This window comes from Xyrauchen texanus, chromosome 29, assembly GCF_025860055.1.
Source record: "Xyrauchen texanus isolate HMW12.3.18 chromosome 29, RBS_HiC_50CHRs, whole genome shotgun sequence".
NCBI classification, from domain to species: domain Eukaryota; kingdom Metazoa; phylum Chordata; class Actinopteri; order Cypriniformes; family Catostomidae; genus Xyrauchen; species Xyrauchen texanus.
This window is the reverse complement of record NC_068304.1, coordinates 18,774,180-18,790,411: the sequence shown is the minus strand read 5'-3', so window position 1 is coordinate 18,790,411 and position 16,232 is coordinate 18,774,180. Positions and strand designations below refer to the sequence as shown.

The following is a 16,232-nucleotide window of genomic DNA, read 5'->3' as shown; positions in this document are numbered from 1 at the left end:
CCACGCCCCTGTAAAAAAATAAAAATAACTCCGCCACAATGTCTGTCATCCTCATTTTAAACCACAGATGTCTCAAGATTTTCTTTCGAGATGTTTCCTTGACAAAATCTTTAAATCATTCAGTTTTAGCAATACAGCCACCTATCTCCATTCACACCCTTCTCTTTTCTAAGTGTTTAGGACTGAGTTAAAGTCTGTCCACCCCTCTCACCAGTGATCTTCCTGAGATCTTCCTCCGTACAACCCCCATCACCATCCACACTGACTGACAGTTGTAAATCAGGATTAATTTATTCTGATTTGAGAAACAAAAGTAAAAATAACACATCTAAATGAACAAGTGGTACTGATGTATACAGAGATGAAAACTGGAGGCGGCATTGAGGGGGTTGGGCTGTGGGAGCAATGGAGCTTTGCACAACCAACTGCTGATGATTTTGCCAATGTTTCATACTTAGCAAATACTAAACGAATTAAAACAATCTCTAGCTGAATTTTTGCCCATCATATTTCTTGCACAGTCACTGTGCCTCTATTCTCCAACCCACAGTTACAGAAGAGAACAGTGCCCCCTTCAGACACTTCTACCCATCTGAGAAAAGGGACACATTTTACATGGAGGGATTTGGGTCATGCCTTAGGTGGGTACATGCTTACAACACACCGTGAACTGTATTACCACCACATGTGCCATTTTCACACATTATAATTTACATCGGGAGAATACAATGTCCAAAAAGATGATACGTGTCATCTGTACCAAGAACCATGCAGATCTGAATCTCTATGTCTACATCAAACCATTCAAATCTGACCATGCTGAAATACAAATGCGTGACTGAAGGAAGAAAGAAGGAAAAAAAGCCTAGACTGTCATGAAAGCAGCTAGACAAAGAGCAGATCACATAGGTTGAAAGGGGGGTTACTGTAACACATAGACATAAGCGCCATGGATTTCTGGAAGATTCAATGCATAGCCAATATTGAGTTTGAATTAGATTAAATTGTGTGCAAACCACAGAAAGGTGAACAAAAGACATAAATCATTACAATAAAACTTCTAGAATTCTACATATAGATCTTATAGTGTAGTGCATATATATATGAAATATTTAACAAAAGAGTACCTTTCATACGTTTACGTTTATAATGCATACACTTTCTTGGGTATATACTCACATTTAAACTCCTCTTAGCAATTGTTTTAAGTACAATGCAATGCACACATAATGGCAGTCACAGTACATGTAACATAAGGTGAATGTAATACAATATAAAGCTAGAAATATGACACAGATTGGCATTGAATGCACAAGCTGGACAAAAGACATACATGCACTAACTGAATAAATGCCATTCGATTTGTAATAAAATACGTCTTTCCAGATCTGACACAACAATACAGTGATTAAATTCTATAGACATAATTTTCTTTTTCATTCCCTTTACTTGTGAACAATGAGAAGGAGTGAAGGAACCCCACCCTAACCCCACCACTTCCTGTGTGACAGACAAGCCTTCCTCCTCATCCTCGCCATCTTCATCATCCCCTTGGCGAAGAGGACGGTCTCATCTTCTGAGATAAACTAATTGGCAAAGCGTGTTCGTACATTTCACATGTATAGATGAGAGCGTGTCGAATGCATGTGCAAATGCGTATGTGTGCCAGTGTGTGTAGGTGATACTCACTCATGCTGTTACTTAACCTGCTGGCAAAGTGCTGCCAGGAGGTGAAAGTATCTGGGAACAGTGTGCCTGTCCCCTGCTTGTGCCGCCTTCATCATCTTCTTCTGCAGAAGTGGGCCAGTTCATTTCTGGGGCGATTCTGACCTCCCTTACCAGAGGCCCACACCGTGTCAGCCACATGCACTCTTTACCTCATGGTGGCCCAGTTGTCTGAACCTAGATATGAGCCACGAGCAGGGTTACGGTGGGCTGCTTTATTATCGGAGGAGCATACCAAGTCAGCACACAGACACGGGGGGAATCTGAGGAGAAGTCATTATTCAACCTCAGCTGTGCGCTGGGCACTATCAGGCATCCACCCCTCCTCCACTGTCTCTCCTCCAGCATCCCTGGCAGCCTCCTCTTTCACTCTCACTCATTTCTTCATTTTTTTTTTAAACATCTCTGCATCCTTCCTTTTTGCTTCCTCCTTCATCTGGCGCAATGCAATTATGGTAATGGATTTTTTCCCCACTCCCCTGATGGCTTTCGACATCCTGTCCAGAAACTGGGCTAATAATCCTCTTAAGAGTCATGTTTAGTTAATGAGGCGATTGCACTGACCAGAGAACAGACTCCACATGTAGAGCTATTTACAATTATCGTGCACCTACCATCGCGTGTGCTTTGAGAACACATTGTTAAAACAGAAACAACTGTAATGAAATAGAGAAAGAGCAAAGTAGGGACGTTGCAAAACAGGAAATCAAAATTGATGGAAGTAAGCAGAAGTGGGAGTAAAAAAAAAAAAACAGTAAAACAATATGCAATGCTCAATTTTCCTACATTTTCCTACAAAACAAAAAGGGCAGCTTGATCCCTGCCGATCCCATGTGCATCTTCTTCTGTCCATCGATAATTTCAGGCATTTCGCCTTTTCGTCTGCAGTCTCTCTGAGCTCCAGAAAAGAGAAAAGAAAAGAAAGCGTTCCTGTTTTTGTTTGTCTCAATATATTGATGATAAAATAAAAACATACATGCTTTATTTAGGTAAAATACATGCAAGTTTGAAAATGCATGAAGCTGCACGCTTGTCCACACACTCAAACAGTGAAAGAAAAGCAGGAGAGACTACGCCTCATCAGCAGCGTGTATTTCCTTTGTCTTCAGTCAGGCAGCTCAGCAGCCTTATGGAGCACGCACAATATCCAATATACACACATGCTACAGCTGCCTCACAGGGTTTAGGCACATATGGATGTGTACACATACAAGCAATAGTTGCAATAGTGCATTTGTGAGCAAGGCACCTGCAGCATCTTTGTTTAATTCAACAGCACGTTTAATATAAATCTGAACGTCTTATCAATGGAAGACCAATCTGTGCGAGGTGTGACGCAGACACAGGTGATACATAACGAGAATGAAGATGATGCTGAATGAAAGAGCATCTACACAAGTTAAATGATGAAAGGAACATATTAAAACTCAGAACCCATAGAGTCAATCATAGTTAAAAAGATATGCATACACATGCACACACCCAGACAGGGAGGGAGGTGAGGATAGTGTACATAAATGCACTTCCAGTAAGAGGAGAGATGCACTCTGGCAGGCCCACCACAAAAATATGTCTGATAAAAAAAAAAAAAACAGAATGAAGGAGAGGAGGGCGAAGGAGAAAAAAAGCAATAAGCAGAGGAAAAGATGGGTGGGGGTAGGCTTCTTCAAACCTTCAGAAAACGAAAACCAAGTGGATCATTACACAATTTGATGAGTCAAAACGCAATCTACATCCATAGCAGTCAAGCAAGGAAAACACATAGGCTAAAAGTATGGCTAGAAGTAAGTGAGGATGTGTTTTTTGGGTAGTGTAGTCTCAGAAAATAGTTCCCCCTAAAAATAATTTTTTTTTTTACTCATCTTCATGTTGTTCCAAACATGCATGACTGACTTTTTTCTACGGAACAAAATCAGATCGCTCAAACCACTTCATGAGGTGGTTTGAGACGCATTCCATTCATAACTCGGTCAAGTGAAAATGGATCTGTAGTGAAGATGCACATGTAAACTTTACTCTGCCCAAGCAGGAGAGTTATAATGATGTAAAGAGAAAAGAAAATATATTTTACAGGTGTACTTTTAGTCTAATGCTTTATTTTAATTATATATTACTATAATAATACATATTATGTACTCTGCACCCATCTAATGAGGTGCTTCAACTTGGGAATTAAGCTTGGAAAATCCAGAAAATTATGTCAAGCCTTTAGACAATTGGAAAATTAGCTTCTGATATGAGGTGTACTGAACTGAAGGTGTACCAGTGGATGCATTTTTAAGGCCTACCTTCAAACTCAGCACCTTTAAATTTCCTGTCTCAACATCGGGACTCCTATCCTGAGGTCACCAGAACCGGCTGGATCCAGCTCCATTCCTGCTTCATGTTGGACTCCACTGCTACGTGTTGCTGTGTGATGATGACTAATAACAGCTGATGCCAGCCAAACATCACTTCAGTCTGCTGCCAAATCCAACCATAAGACATGGGATACTTCATATGCCCCTGCCTGAACCTTGGACTTAGGACAGGCCCCACCACAAATACCATCCAGGTTGAACTGCGATGCACCTCACTGATCTCTGCCTGCATCACCTCGGTCTATTGATGGACTACACTCTTGAAATGGAATACATAGACTATAATTTAATTGCCAACAAATCCCTTCATCAGCCAACCAACAAGGACAATTACATCTATGTGAACTTCTGCAGTTATTCTAGGATGGACTTCAAAGACATTAGTCATTAATCTTACAGTTCATATAAAATCTTTGTTTAAACACTGACCCTTAACACTTACTTAGTATAATAATTTTAAACTAAGAATTGCACTATACAGAAGTAATATTGCCATTATATTCATGATGTTATCCAGAGGGGAACTGGCCCCCACAGTGAGTCTGGTTTCTCCCTAGGTTATTTTTTCCCATTAACCAACATCTTATGGAGTTTTGTGTTTCTTGCCAAAATCACCTTCGGTTTGCTCACTGGGGTTATAAATACAATTATTATTGAATTACTTATTTTTAAACACAATTCGCAATCGTATTTTATCAAACTACACAATGATGACTAAGACATTATAGATATTACATTTTTATCTTCTGTTAATGCCTGATCTTCTGTAAACCTGCTTTGAAACAATGCGTGTTGTGAAAGGTGTTATTTTCCCCATCATGGTAAAATCAAAAGAAATCAGCCAAGACCTCAGAAAAGAAATTGTGTAGATCCACAAGTCTGGTTCTTGCTTGGCAGCAATTTCCAAACACCTTAAGGTACCACGTTAATCTGTATTAACACTAGTATGCAAGTATAAACACCATGGGACCATGCAGCCATCATATCGCTCAGGAAGGAGACACATTCTGTCTCCTAGATATGAATGTAGTTTGGTGTGAAAAGAGCAAATCAATCCCAGAACAACAGCAAAGGACCTTGTAAAGATGCTGGAGGAAACAGGGAGACAAGTACCTACATCCAAAGTAAAATCAGCAAGGAAGAAGCCACTGTTCCAATACTGCCATAAAAAAGCCACACTACAGTTTGCCAGTGCACTTGGGAACAATGATCTTAATTTTTGGAGAAATATCCTCTGGTCTAATGAAACAAAAATTTAACTGTTTGCCCATAATGACCATCATTATGTTTGGAGGAAAAAGAGTGAGGCTTGCAAGCCAAAGAACACCATCCCAACTGTGAAGCATGGGGGTGGCAGTATCATGTTGTGTGGATGCTTTGCTGCAGGAGGGATTGGTGCAAAATGTATGGCATCACAAGGAAGGAAAATGATGTGGATATATTGAAGCAACAGCTTAATGGGACACACCGGTGCACAATGTGTGAAGTTAAAGCTCGTCACAAATGGTCTTCCAAATGGACAATGACCCCAAGCTTACCACCAAAGTTGTGGCAAAATGGCTTAAGGACAACAAAGTCAAGGTAATGGAGTGACCATAACAAAGCCCTGACCCTCAGTCAGATAAAAAATTAGTGGGCAGAACTGAAAAAGCATGTGCGAGCAAGAAGGCCTACAAATCTGACTCCGTTACACCAGTTCTGTCTGGAGGAAAGGGCCAAAACTCCAACAATTGTGGAATGCAACTTGCTTGCAAAGCTTGTGGAAGGCAACCCAAAATGTTTGACCGAGTTAAACAATTTAAAGGCAATGCTACCAAATACTGAGTGTATGTAAACATCTGACCCACTGGGAATGTGATGAAAGAAATAAAAACATATTTCTCTCTACTATTATTCTGACATTTCACATTCTTAAAATAAAGTAGTGATCCTAACTGTCCTAAGACAGGGAATATTTTCTATGATTAAATACTGAAAACTGAAAAACTGAATTTGAATGTATTTGGCTAAGGTGTATGTAAACTTCTGACTTCAATTGTATGTATGTATGTATGTATGTATGTATGATATATATATATATATATATATATATATATATATATATATATACACATATACATACACATACATAGAGCTCTGGAAAAAATAATCGACCACTGCAAAATTATCAATTTCTCTGGATTTTCTATTTATAGGTATGTGTTTGAGTAAAATGAAAAAATATTCTATAAAGTACTGAAAACAGTTCTCCCAAATTCCCAATAAAAATATTGTCATTTAGAGCATTTATTTGCAGAAAATGACAACTGGTCAAAATAACAAAAAAAGATGTGCAGTGCAGTGCTTGAATAATGCAAAGAAAACATGTTCATATTAATTTTTAAACAACACTATACTAATTATTTAACTTAGGAAGAGTTCAGAAAACAATATTTGGTGGAATAACCATAATTTTCAAATCACGGCTTTCATGCATCTTGGCATGCTCTCTACCAGTCTTTCACATTGCTGTTGGGGAGCAAAATTCAAAGCAGCTCATCTTTGTTTGATGGCTTGTGGCCATCCATCTTCCTCTTGATCACATTCCAGAGGTTTTCAATGGGGTTCAGGTCTGGAGATTGGGCTGGCCATGACAGGGTCTTGATCCAGTTGTTCACCATCCACACTTTGATTGACCTGGCTGTGTAGAATGGAGCATTTTCCCACTGGAAAAACCAATCCTCAGAGTTGGGGAAAAGTGTCAGAGCATGGAAGCAAGTTTTCTTCTTGGATAACCTTGTATGTGGCTTGATTCATGCTTCCTTCACAAAGACGAATCTGCCTGATTCCAGCCTTGCTGAAGTACCCCCAGCTCATCACCGATCCTCCACCAAATTTCACAGTTGGTGCTAGTCTCCGTCTAACCAGTGCGCCTCACCACCTCCCTGGCCTCTGGACCCTGCCCCCTTTCTGGAGCCACCACCCAAACCACAGTTACCCATTCTTTCTTGTTTGTTTTTTTTTTGTGTTGGGTGTCATGAGCTGCACATTAAAGGGGGGACTCTGTCACGTATAACTTTACCTAGTGGCCAGTAGGGGTGGCTAGAGGGCTGGACTTCTATTTTGAAATTTTATTTTCATGTTATTGCTTTGTCTTTGTTCATTTTCCCTTCCTAATTTTTACAGGTGTTTCTAATTTGTATCATTTAGTTTGGTGTATATATAGACCTTGTGTTCTCCCTGTCTTTTGTCTTGCATTGTTAATTGTATTCTTATTGTATGAGTCTTAGTCTTGTTTCTTTTGTGGTTCCTCTTGCTCTGGATTATTTTCAATAAAGAAGTCTCTGCAGTTAAAAACCGGAAAAAAAACAACCATGTTGTCTATTTAAAAAAAAAAGAAAATTTGCGTGTGCCCTGCACTCTGCCTGGCTGGTCTGTCAGGCTGCTACTATGGTAACATAGTTCACAAGGCGATTGTCTAGGTAAGGAGGGGCGCGTGCAGAACGTGAACTTTCTATGGAAAGCCATAGGAGTCAAAATTCTATTGTTTTGTATAGCCGTAATAAGCTTTTGAAACGCTGCCACGCGTTAAGTTAACGCGTGTTATTTGAGCACCTCACATAACTTAATTAGCCCATTCATTTGCTCGTGTACATAAAACCTCCTTACTTGACTGCACATTACTTGACTGCAGCCGACCTTTGGCTAACTAAGCTGGATATTCGCTAACCAAGACCCTATTTACTAACTTTTATTCACAAATAGAGAAAGGGCAGAAAATTGCACCTACTTTTTGTTTTCAACTTCGAAGTAGGAATATGTTAAGTGCATGTCCTAACCTAATGAATGCTGCAATAAAACGTAAGTTGTGATATGTTTGTAGAGGGTTTTATTGTTGCATAATAGGCAAGTTTTTAGATAATCGTGAAAATCGTGATTTTTTTTTAAATCGGACCATCAAAAATTCACACCGTGAAATCCCAACACCACACATTCAGTTTTTTTTTTTCCACAAAGGACCTCATTCTGCATATAGAGATTTCCCTTGAATAGGGTTTACTTTCATGTTTATTCGTGGTCATTGACCAGAAGAAGCTATTTGTCTCCCTGATCAATAAGTAATTATTACAGCTACAAATACATTTCTAAATAAAGGGAAAATATACAACAAATTGGGTTATAATTTATATAATAAACAAACGATAGAGAAATGCAATAATGGGATCAGACAACAAAGTTATTTTTTGCTATTTGTCAGGTGACCAGCTGGCAGCCACCTAGTGGCAGTTTAAGTGACCAGCCATTATAGAATGTGCTCTGGAGAATATTCAGTGTGAGACCCCTACCCTTAATAATGCGTGTTGTCACTGTATAAATTAGATTCCTGTGACGAATGTATAAACATAAGCACTACTGCTCTGCGCAAGGTATTTTAGGATTGGGTTGAGAAAGTAGTCGGATGCAAATTTTTCTTTTAAATTAATATTTTTTATCTACACCACCCCTTTCAATCATATGGAAATTTACTTCAGATCCAGCTCAACCTGATATTTTTTTCCAGACTGAGGTGTTTACATGAAGGCTTTTCAATCTGATTGAGCTATCAGTCGGAATATAAACAAATTATTTGGTTGCATGTGAACGTAGATAAGTTGACTCATATCAATGAATATTTGCTCCTCGGTACAGTACCTTGTACAGTAGGGGTTCAATTGTTCAATGGCTGGCAGGTCAGGTGACCAGCCACTTCGGCAAATGGCTGGAACCTTTGTCGGATATATGAGGATTTTAAAAGGAATTACATAAATGTATTCATATGGATACATTCTTATACATTAAAGCATCTTTAAGGAATGTATATGCTATATGAGCTGTCTAATGTACATGATCGCAGCTGGTAGGAAACAGCCACTCGCACTGGTCAGTCAGTTCAGCCTGTTTTTTTGCCGTATTCCTTCCATTATAACTCCCAAAGAATAATATACATTTGTTCGTATAGAGATACTCTTATGAATTAAAGCCATCCTGTCTGGATTTATTTGCCATTAAAGCTGTCTAATGACAGTGATCCCAACTGGCATACATTTTCTGCTTGTGCTGATTAGTCACAGTTCATCCCACCGCTATTGCTTTTAATACAACAACAGATTTTTATGCGCTTCCTTCCACTATCCCTCACAAGGAGCAAAATAATTTCTTCTACATCTATTCTTATGCATTAAAGACATTAATGGAATTATCTTGTCATTAAAACAGTGGAATAGCCTACCTGATCCCAACTGGCAGAAAATAGTGACCACAGCAACAGTGTGTCACTCCACCCCCTTAAAGTGGTGCCTTTCAAAACATGATTAAAAATGTGGGAGGTAAATTTAAACTATTGCCTGGATCTGTATACACCTGATGCCTTGCAATGTGAAGTATTTTACTGTACTACCCCGCAAATGATTTCATCTTTGTCCGTAATGAATTTCTTCATACTTTTGTTACCAAACCTCTTCATCCCGATCCAGATCTTCACTGTCATAGGTTAGTGATAAATTATATGAATTATTATTATAACTTGTTCATATATTATGAGCAGTGTTGGGTGTAATGCTTTTACAAAGTAGCCAAATTAGTTACTGTAATGTAATTTTGTTTTTTAATAAAAATAATTTTAATCAGAACATAGTTACTCATTTTCAGTAACAGTATGTTCAAATACCATTAGACCTATGGGTTATAGCCAACACATTGCTAAAGCAATTAATATCTCAAGATTGAAGCCAATATTATGCAAGATTTAATTTTGTCATTGTGGCTCGGGCATGTTTGAGCATCCGCCAGGGGAGAGGGGAAGCGGTAAGGATTCATCCCTGGGTGATAATTAGGTCTAACTGCTGTCTCTTGTAACAGTAATCCATGGAGAGCTATAAGGAGCTCACGCTATGGTCCAGGGAGAGAGTGATGCACAGGAGTGCGACGAGTTAGAGTGTTTACCCATACGTTAGAGTGTTTATTTTGTGAATAAAGTGTTTGAAGATACAGTCGAAGTCACACATTTACATACACCTTAGCCAAATACATTTAAACACAGACAATTCCTGACATTTAATCGTACAATATTGGGGATATTGCGTATCAACAGGTTAAATACATACACAGGTACACCTCCAAATCAGTACACCTCCTATCAGAAGATAATAGTCTAAAGGCTTGACATAATTTTCAGGAATTTTCCAAGCTGCTTAAAGGCACAGTTAACTTGGTGTATGTAAACTTGTGACGGAATTGTGATGGTCAATTAAAAGTGAAACAATCTGTCTGTAAACAATCACTGGAAAAATTACTCATGTCATGCACAAAGTAGATGTCCTAAACAACTTGCTAAACCTAGTTTGCTAATATTAAATCTGTGAAGTGGTTAAAAAATATGTTTTAATGACTTCCTCATTCCCATACCGACCAGTCCTGTTACAGTGGTGCCAAAGCCCAGGATCTTGAGGAAGACAATACGCTGTCATGGAGTTCTCGCCGCTGTCCGAAGTCATCAAATCCCTTGCCAGCATGCACCAGGCTCAACACAAGGCCCTGCTTGAGCTATGTTGAGACCAAGACCAGTGTTTCCAGGCAATTCTCCGGGCTCAAGCGGAGGACCAGCAGGTGCTCTGGAGGTTCATACACCAGGAGCAAGGCTCAGCAGTGACCCTGGACCCAACAGCTTCCATGCCCCCACTCACCCCAAATGGGCCCGCAAGAGGAACCAGAGGCATTCATAGAGTATTTCCAAACAGCAGAACTGTGGGGATGGCTGAAGTCAAAGTGGGAGGCCTGCCTTCTTCTGTTGTTGTCCAGGGAAACCTAGCTTATGACCCAACATCTGCCTGCTACGAACCTCCTGGTGTATGAGGGCTTAAAGAAAGCCATCTTGCAATGGGTTGGTGGCAGCCAAGAGCAACAATGACTTCCACTCGCTAATGCTGAGCGAGCGCCCGTTTGCATCACCCAACGGCTCTGTCAGAAGTTGCTGCTGGCGGAGGATCGCGATGCAGAGGAAGTCATTGATCTTGTGGTGCTGGAGTGGTTCGTCCTTTGTCTTCCGACAGGAACAGCGGAATAGGTCCAGTGCTAGAAGAGGCCATCCATCTGGCTAAGCACCATATGAGGCGTACCCAGGGCGGAGGAGCCCTCGTTTTCTCTCTCTCTCTCTCTCTCTCTAGATCTCTATGCTATTCCAGAAGGCTCATCGTAATCTAATGGCCGGGCATTCGTGGGGATGTCGGCAGGTAGTGTGCGGCATGCGGCATGCTGTGAATCCCGAGTGGGGATTCTGAAAGAAATCAATGACAGCACTTTTGTTTATCACACCAGTGTTTATCACCAGTGTTTATCACCTGCAAACAGATGGGTTGGTGGAACGATAAAACCTTGAAAAATATGATTCGTAAGTTCGTGCATGAGGATGCTGGTATTTGGAATAAGTGGCTCGAACCCCTATTATTCGCAGTTCGACAGGTCCCCCAAGCCTCCACAGGGTTTTCCCCATTCGAGCTGTTGTATGGGCATCGGCCGCACGCCGTCCTTGATGTCATGGGGGAAGATTGGGAGGACGGACCTTCAAACAGTAAAAACAAAATTCAGTAAGTTCTTCATCTTTGAGCAAAACCCCACGCTTTACGACAACTGTATGACAGGATCATTCGGCTACAGGAATTTGCACCAGGAGACAAAGTGTTGTATTACCCCAAACATCGAGCTCCAAATTACTCGGCAAGTGCCCAGGGCCCTTTGAGGTCACACGATGAGTGAGAGATATCGATTATTAGGTAAAACTAACAGATAAAGGTGACGTTGGTCAAATATACCACCTCAACATCCTGAAATTATGGGGGGAGGCGGTTCTTGTGACGTTGGCAACGGTGGTTCCGGAGAGGGCGGAGCTCGGGACGGAGGTGAACTTAAAAGCAAGTCATCTCACCCCGGTCACTTGTGGGGACCACCTATTGCCGTCTCAACTCACAGAGGTTGCCAAGTTGCAAGAAGAATTTGCAGACGTGTTCTCTCCTCTGCCTGGACGTACAAGCCTCATACAGCACCACATTGAGACTATGCCCTTGGTATTGGTACGTACTCGTCCCTACTATCTTCCTGAGCTCAAGAAAAAAGTGGTACGAGAAGAATTGGATGCTATGCTCGAGATGGGAGTAATAGAGGAATCCCACAATGAATAGTCCAGCTCGGTGGTGCTGTAAACGCAGTGTCTAAATTTGATGCATACTCAATGCCTCGTATTGATGAACTGCTCGATCGGTTAGGCACAGCTCGTTTTTATTCGACACTGGATTTTACAAAGGTCGGCAGATCCTCTTAACCCCACTATCCCTTGAGAAAACGGCCTTCTCCACACCATTCGGTTTACACTAATTTGTGATGCTTCCATTCAGTTTGTTTGGGCTCCAGCTATGTTAAAGCAGCTCACGGACTGAGTCCTCAGACTGCACATTGCTTATGCTCATCTGAGGGCTGTCCTGAGGTCATTGAAGCGAGCGGGACTCATGACAAACCCAAACAAATGCACAATTGGGTGGGTTGAGGTACAGTATCTGGGCTTCCACATCGGCCACGGGCAGGTGTGGCTCAAAATTGATAAAACCGCAGTGACTGCAGCTTACCCAAGACCAAAATGGAGGTAAGACAGATTCTGGGGTTGTCTGGCTACTATCGTAGGTTTGTACCTAATTATTTGGCAGTCACCAGCTTGCTGACTGATCTTACTAAAAAGGCAGCACCAGATCTGGTTCAGTGGACAGAGCTGTGTCAACATGCATTTATGCACTTGAAAGCTGTAAATTGTGGCAGGCTGCTTTTACATACACCTGACTTCTCTCTCTCTCTCTCTCTCTCTCTCTCTCGCTCCCTTTTATTTTACATAAGGACGCTTCAGACAGGGTTGGGGGCAGGGGTCTTGCAGATGCTGTAGGGGGAGGAACGGCCAGTGCTGTACATTAGCTGGAATCACTCTTTGAGAGAAACTAAGTACAGCAGAGTAGAGAAGGAATGCTTGGCCATCAAGAGGGCCGTCCTCACATTTAATTTCTACATGTTGGGGAAAGCCTTCACCCTCTGTTCAGATCATGTCCCGCTCCGATATCTCCACCGCATTAAGGATACTAACGTGATACAGCCTTTTAAGTGGAGGTGGTCCACAGGTCAGGGGTGCATCTGGCTATCGTGGATTTCCTCTCCAGTAAATAATATAAACTCAACAATAAATTTAGTTTTTTAGGAACAGTATGTTAAACATATGAAACATGCACATCTTTCACTCATTGCTGCATGTTCACCAGGGCTTGAGACTAAATAGACAGCTGATAACTCATTAATCAGGTGTTTAATATACATATACTGTATAGTTGCACAAATTTGCATTCCCCTTTTATCTCGTATGTTTCACACTCCTTTAAAAAAATCGTAGTCTTTCTTTACTGTGACTAGATGGCCCAGACACAAAGACTACAAGAGTGCAAATTGAGTGAAATCCCAGATGCAGTTTATTTTGCTATTCCAATTACAAATATTACAAAAGTGACTATTGTCGGGGGCCAAGTACATATGGTGTGATGACCAAAACAAACAAATTTGACAGAAAAGATCCTGTGGATGGTGTGGGCAGCTATTTTGGTGTGACATTTCACCTGCTTTGAGGACAGTAACAAAAATAGGATTGTCTTAATTTATAGCACCCCCTAGCATCAAAATTATTTTGATAACCTTTTGTCAGGGGGGTCTGTAGATGATGTATATCAAATTGCATGGCAATCAGATTATAGACGGAAATAAAATCTGAGATTTTAGCCTTACGGTTGCACAGATAAGAGCCAAAACATAACATAATTATCATAGCGCCTCCTTGGGTCAGATTTGGGATCATCCTGCCACGTTTGGTGTCTCCATGACTTATGGACAAAAATTTGAAGTGACACACTTCTGCTTTGTATACAATCTAACAGAAGAGAATTCTTATGAAACGTATGAAACATAGCCATGACACAAATATATGATCACATATATGAACATGTGGAACTACTAAGTGATGTAAATGTCTATTTTACATCGCACTCATAGATTGGAAATAAGGACTTTTGGTTGACAAATTGATGAAGGATCAAGAAATTACAGTAAGCTTTTATTTATAACTTTTAAATTAAATATCAACTAAACATGTTTATTAAATGTATGAAACATTTAAGAATGAATCACAATAATCCTTTTTCTTTTAAATAGATATCAATACAAGCAAAAGTTATAATTGTATATGTTGGGATAAAATTACTGCTTTTATTTTTATTTTTTTAATGCAGCATGACCTCACATCTGGTGCTGTTACATCACACAGAATGACAGAATTTCTAACTAAATATATCACAATACTGCACCAGAACTGAAGAACAGATGGAACCTAAGGATCTGTGTTTTTGATGATGAACAGGTACAAATAATCCTTATTTTAAAAATAACAATGGCTTATTTACTTAATGGTCTTTACATCAACTTCCTCACAGAATGAAGTTAAATTTCATTTTCTTAATGGAAAGCTTAATAATTGTTTTAATATTTGAAACTTAGTTCAATCTCTTTTAAAGATATATTTGATGTCTTTGTCATAGACCGAGGCCATCATTAAAAGTGTGTAGTGTTTTATTATTTATTATTTAGTTTATTATGCACTTCTTATGCATTGAAAGTCACCAGAGGGACAGTACATTTAATACTGGAAAAAAAATGGTAATATATTGGATAAATTCAGTAGAACATAAGTGAATTATGGTTTTCAAATCAAACATTTATGATGTCAAACAATTTAATCTTTCTATTATACACCGATCAGCCACAACATTAAAACCACCTGCATAATATTGTGTAGGTCCCCCTCATGCTGCCAAAACAGCACCAACCTGCAACAATTGTACAGAGCGGTTATCTGAGTTAACATAGACAGAAATACTCAAACCAGCCCATCTGGCACCAACAATCATGCCATGCTCCAAATCACTGAGATAATTTTTTTCCCGCTATTCTGATTTGGACATTAACTGAAGCTCCTTACCCGTATCTGCATATTTTTATGCACTGCACTGCTGCCACACTATTGGCTGATTAGATAATCGCATGGATGTTTGTTGGTGCCAGACTGGCAGGTTTGAGTATTTCTGTAACTGCTGGTCTCCTGGGATTTTCACACACAACAGTCTCTAGAAAAACAAAAACAAAATACATCCAGTGGGGGCAGTTCTGTGGACAGAAATGAACCTTGTTGATGCGAGAGGTCAACAGAGAATGGCCAGAATGGCTAGAACTGAAAAAGTAGTAGTAACAATAGGGCAGTGACAATAAAATAAAACAATTATCTATTTATTGAAAATAAATGGAATAAATAAGAAAGCTAACAGAATCATAACAATTAACCAAATTAAAAACATAAAACAAAAATAGCATGTAACTCTACTACGCTATATAACTAAAGCATGTTAGTTTACATGTTAGCATAGCATGTTAAATTAACTAAAATAAAATCAGCTGTGTGAGCTTTTAAAGTAATGTTCTATGATTATTAACAATTAACATACTGTAGGTGTACAACAGCACAGCCAGACTGGTCCTGTCTGTACCTTTAACTCAGTGGTTCTCAACTGGTTTTGCTTAAGGACCCATATTTTACTTTGGAAATCAAGTGGCGACCCGCCATAGTAAACACGTAACCTGTATTTAACGTATCCTGGGTCGTATTTCCTTTTATGTTGCATGTTTTGTTCATGGTTTTAAAGTACAAGGACATGCATCAAGTGACATTATTTTTGTTGTTGATGTCAACAACAAAAGCAACAGGAAGTTGTCTCTCCCCCTTTTAAAAACTGAATAGCATATTTACTTATATGAGCCCATTATTTTCCCGTTTGTTTCCTAATTTCAAACATAATTCAAACAGAATATACATATTACACAGGAAGAAAGGCTCCTCATTACCATGGTTAGGTCAGTGTGCTAGTCTTAAATAATAGTAATAATAATAATAATAATGTATTTATGAAAAATAAATACTAGCTGAAACACATCTTGAAACTTTTACTACAACTGCCACTGTTGATATAAAATGAGGTCTAATAGATTCTACCTTTATTTCATATG

At 39.6% G+C, this 16,232-nt stretch overlaps 1 protein-coding gene across 3 annotated transcripts in view; it reads right to left on the bottom strand.

Moving 5' to 3' along the window:
• Positions 1 to 16,232, bottom strand: part of LOC127623402 (nuclear pore complex protein Nup93) — a 42,910-nt gene that overhangs the window by 18,772 nt on the left and 7,906 nt on the right. Inside the window, exon 1 of one of the 3 annotated variants that reach the window (XM_052097862.1) lies at positions 1,690 to 1,889. The exons of the other annotated variants lie outside the window; for them this stretch is intronic. The gene's annotated coding sequence lies outside the window, so the exon portion shown is untranslated. Of the gene's footprint in view, positions 1 to 1,689; positions 1,890 to 16,232 lie in introns of those variants that run through there. 3 annotated transcript variants of the gene reach the window in all.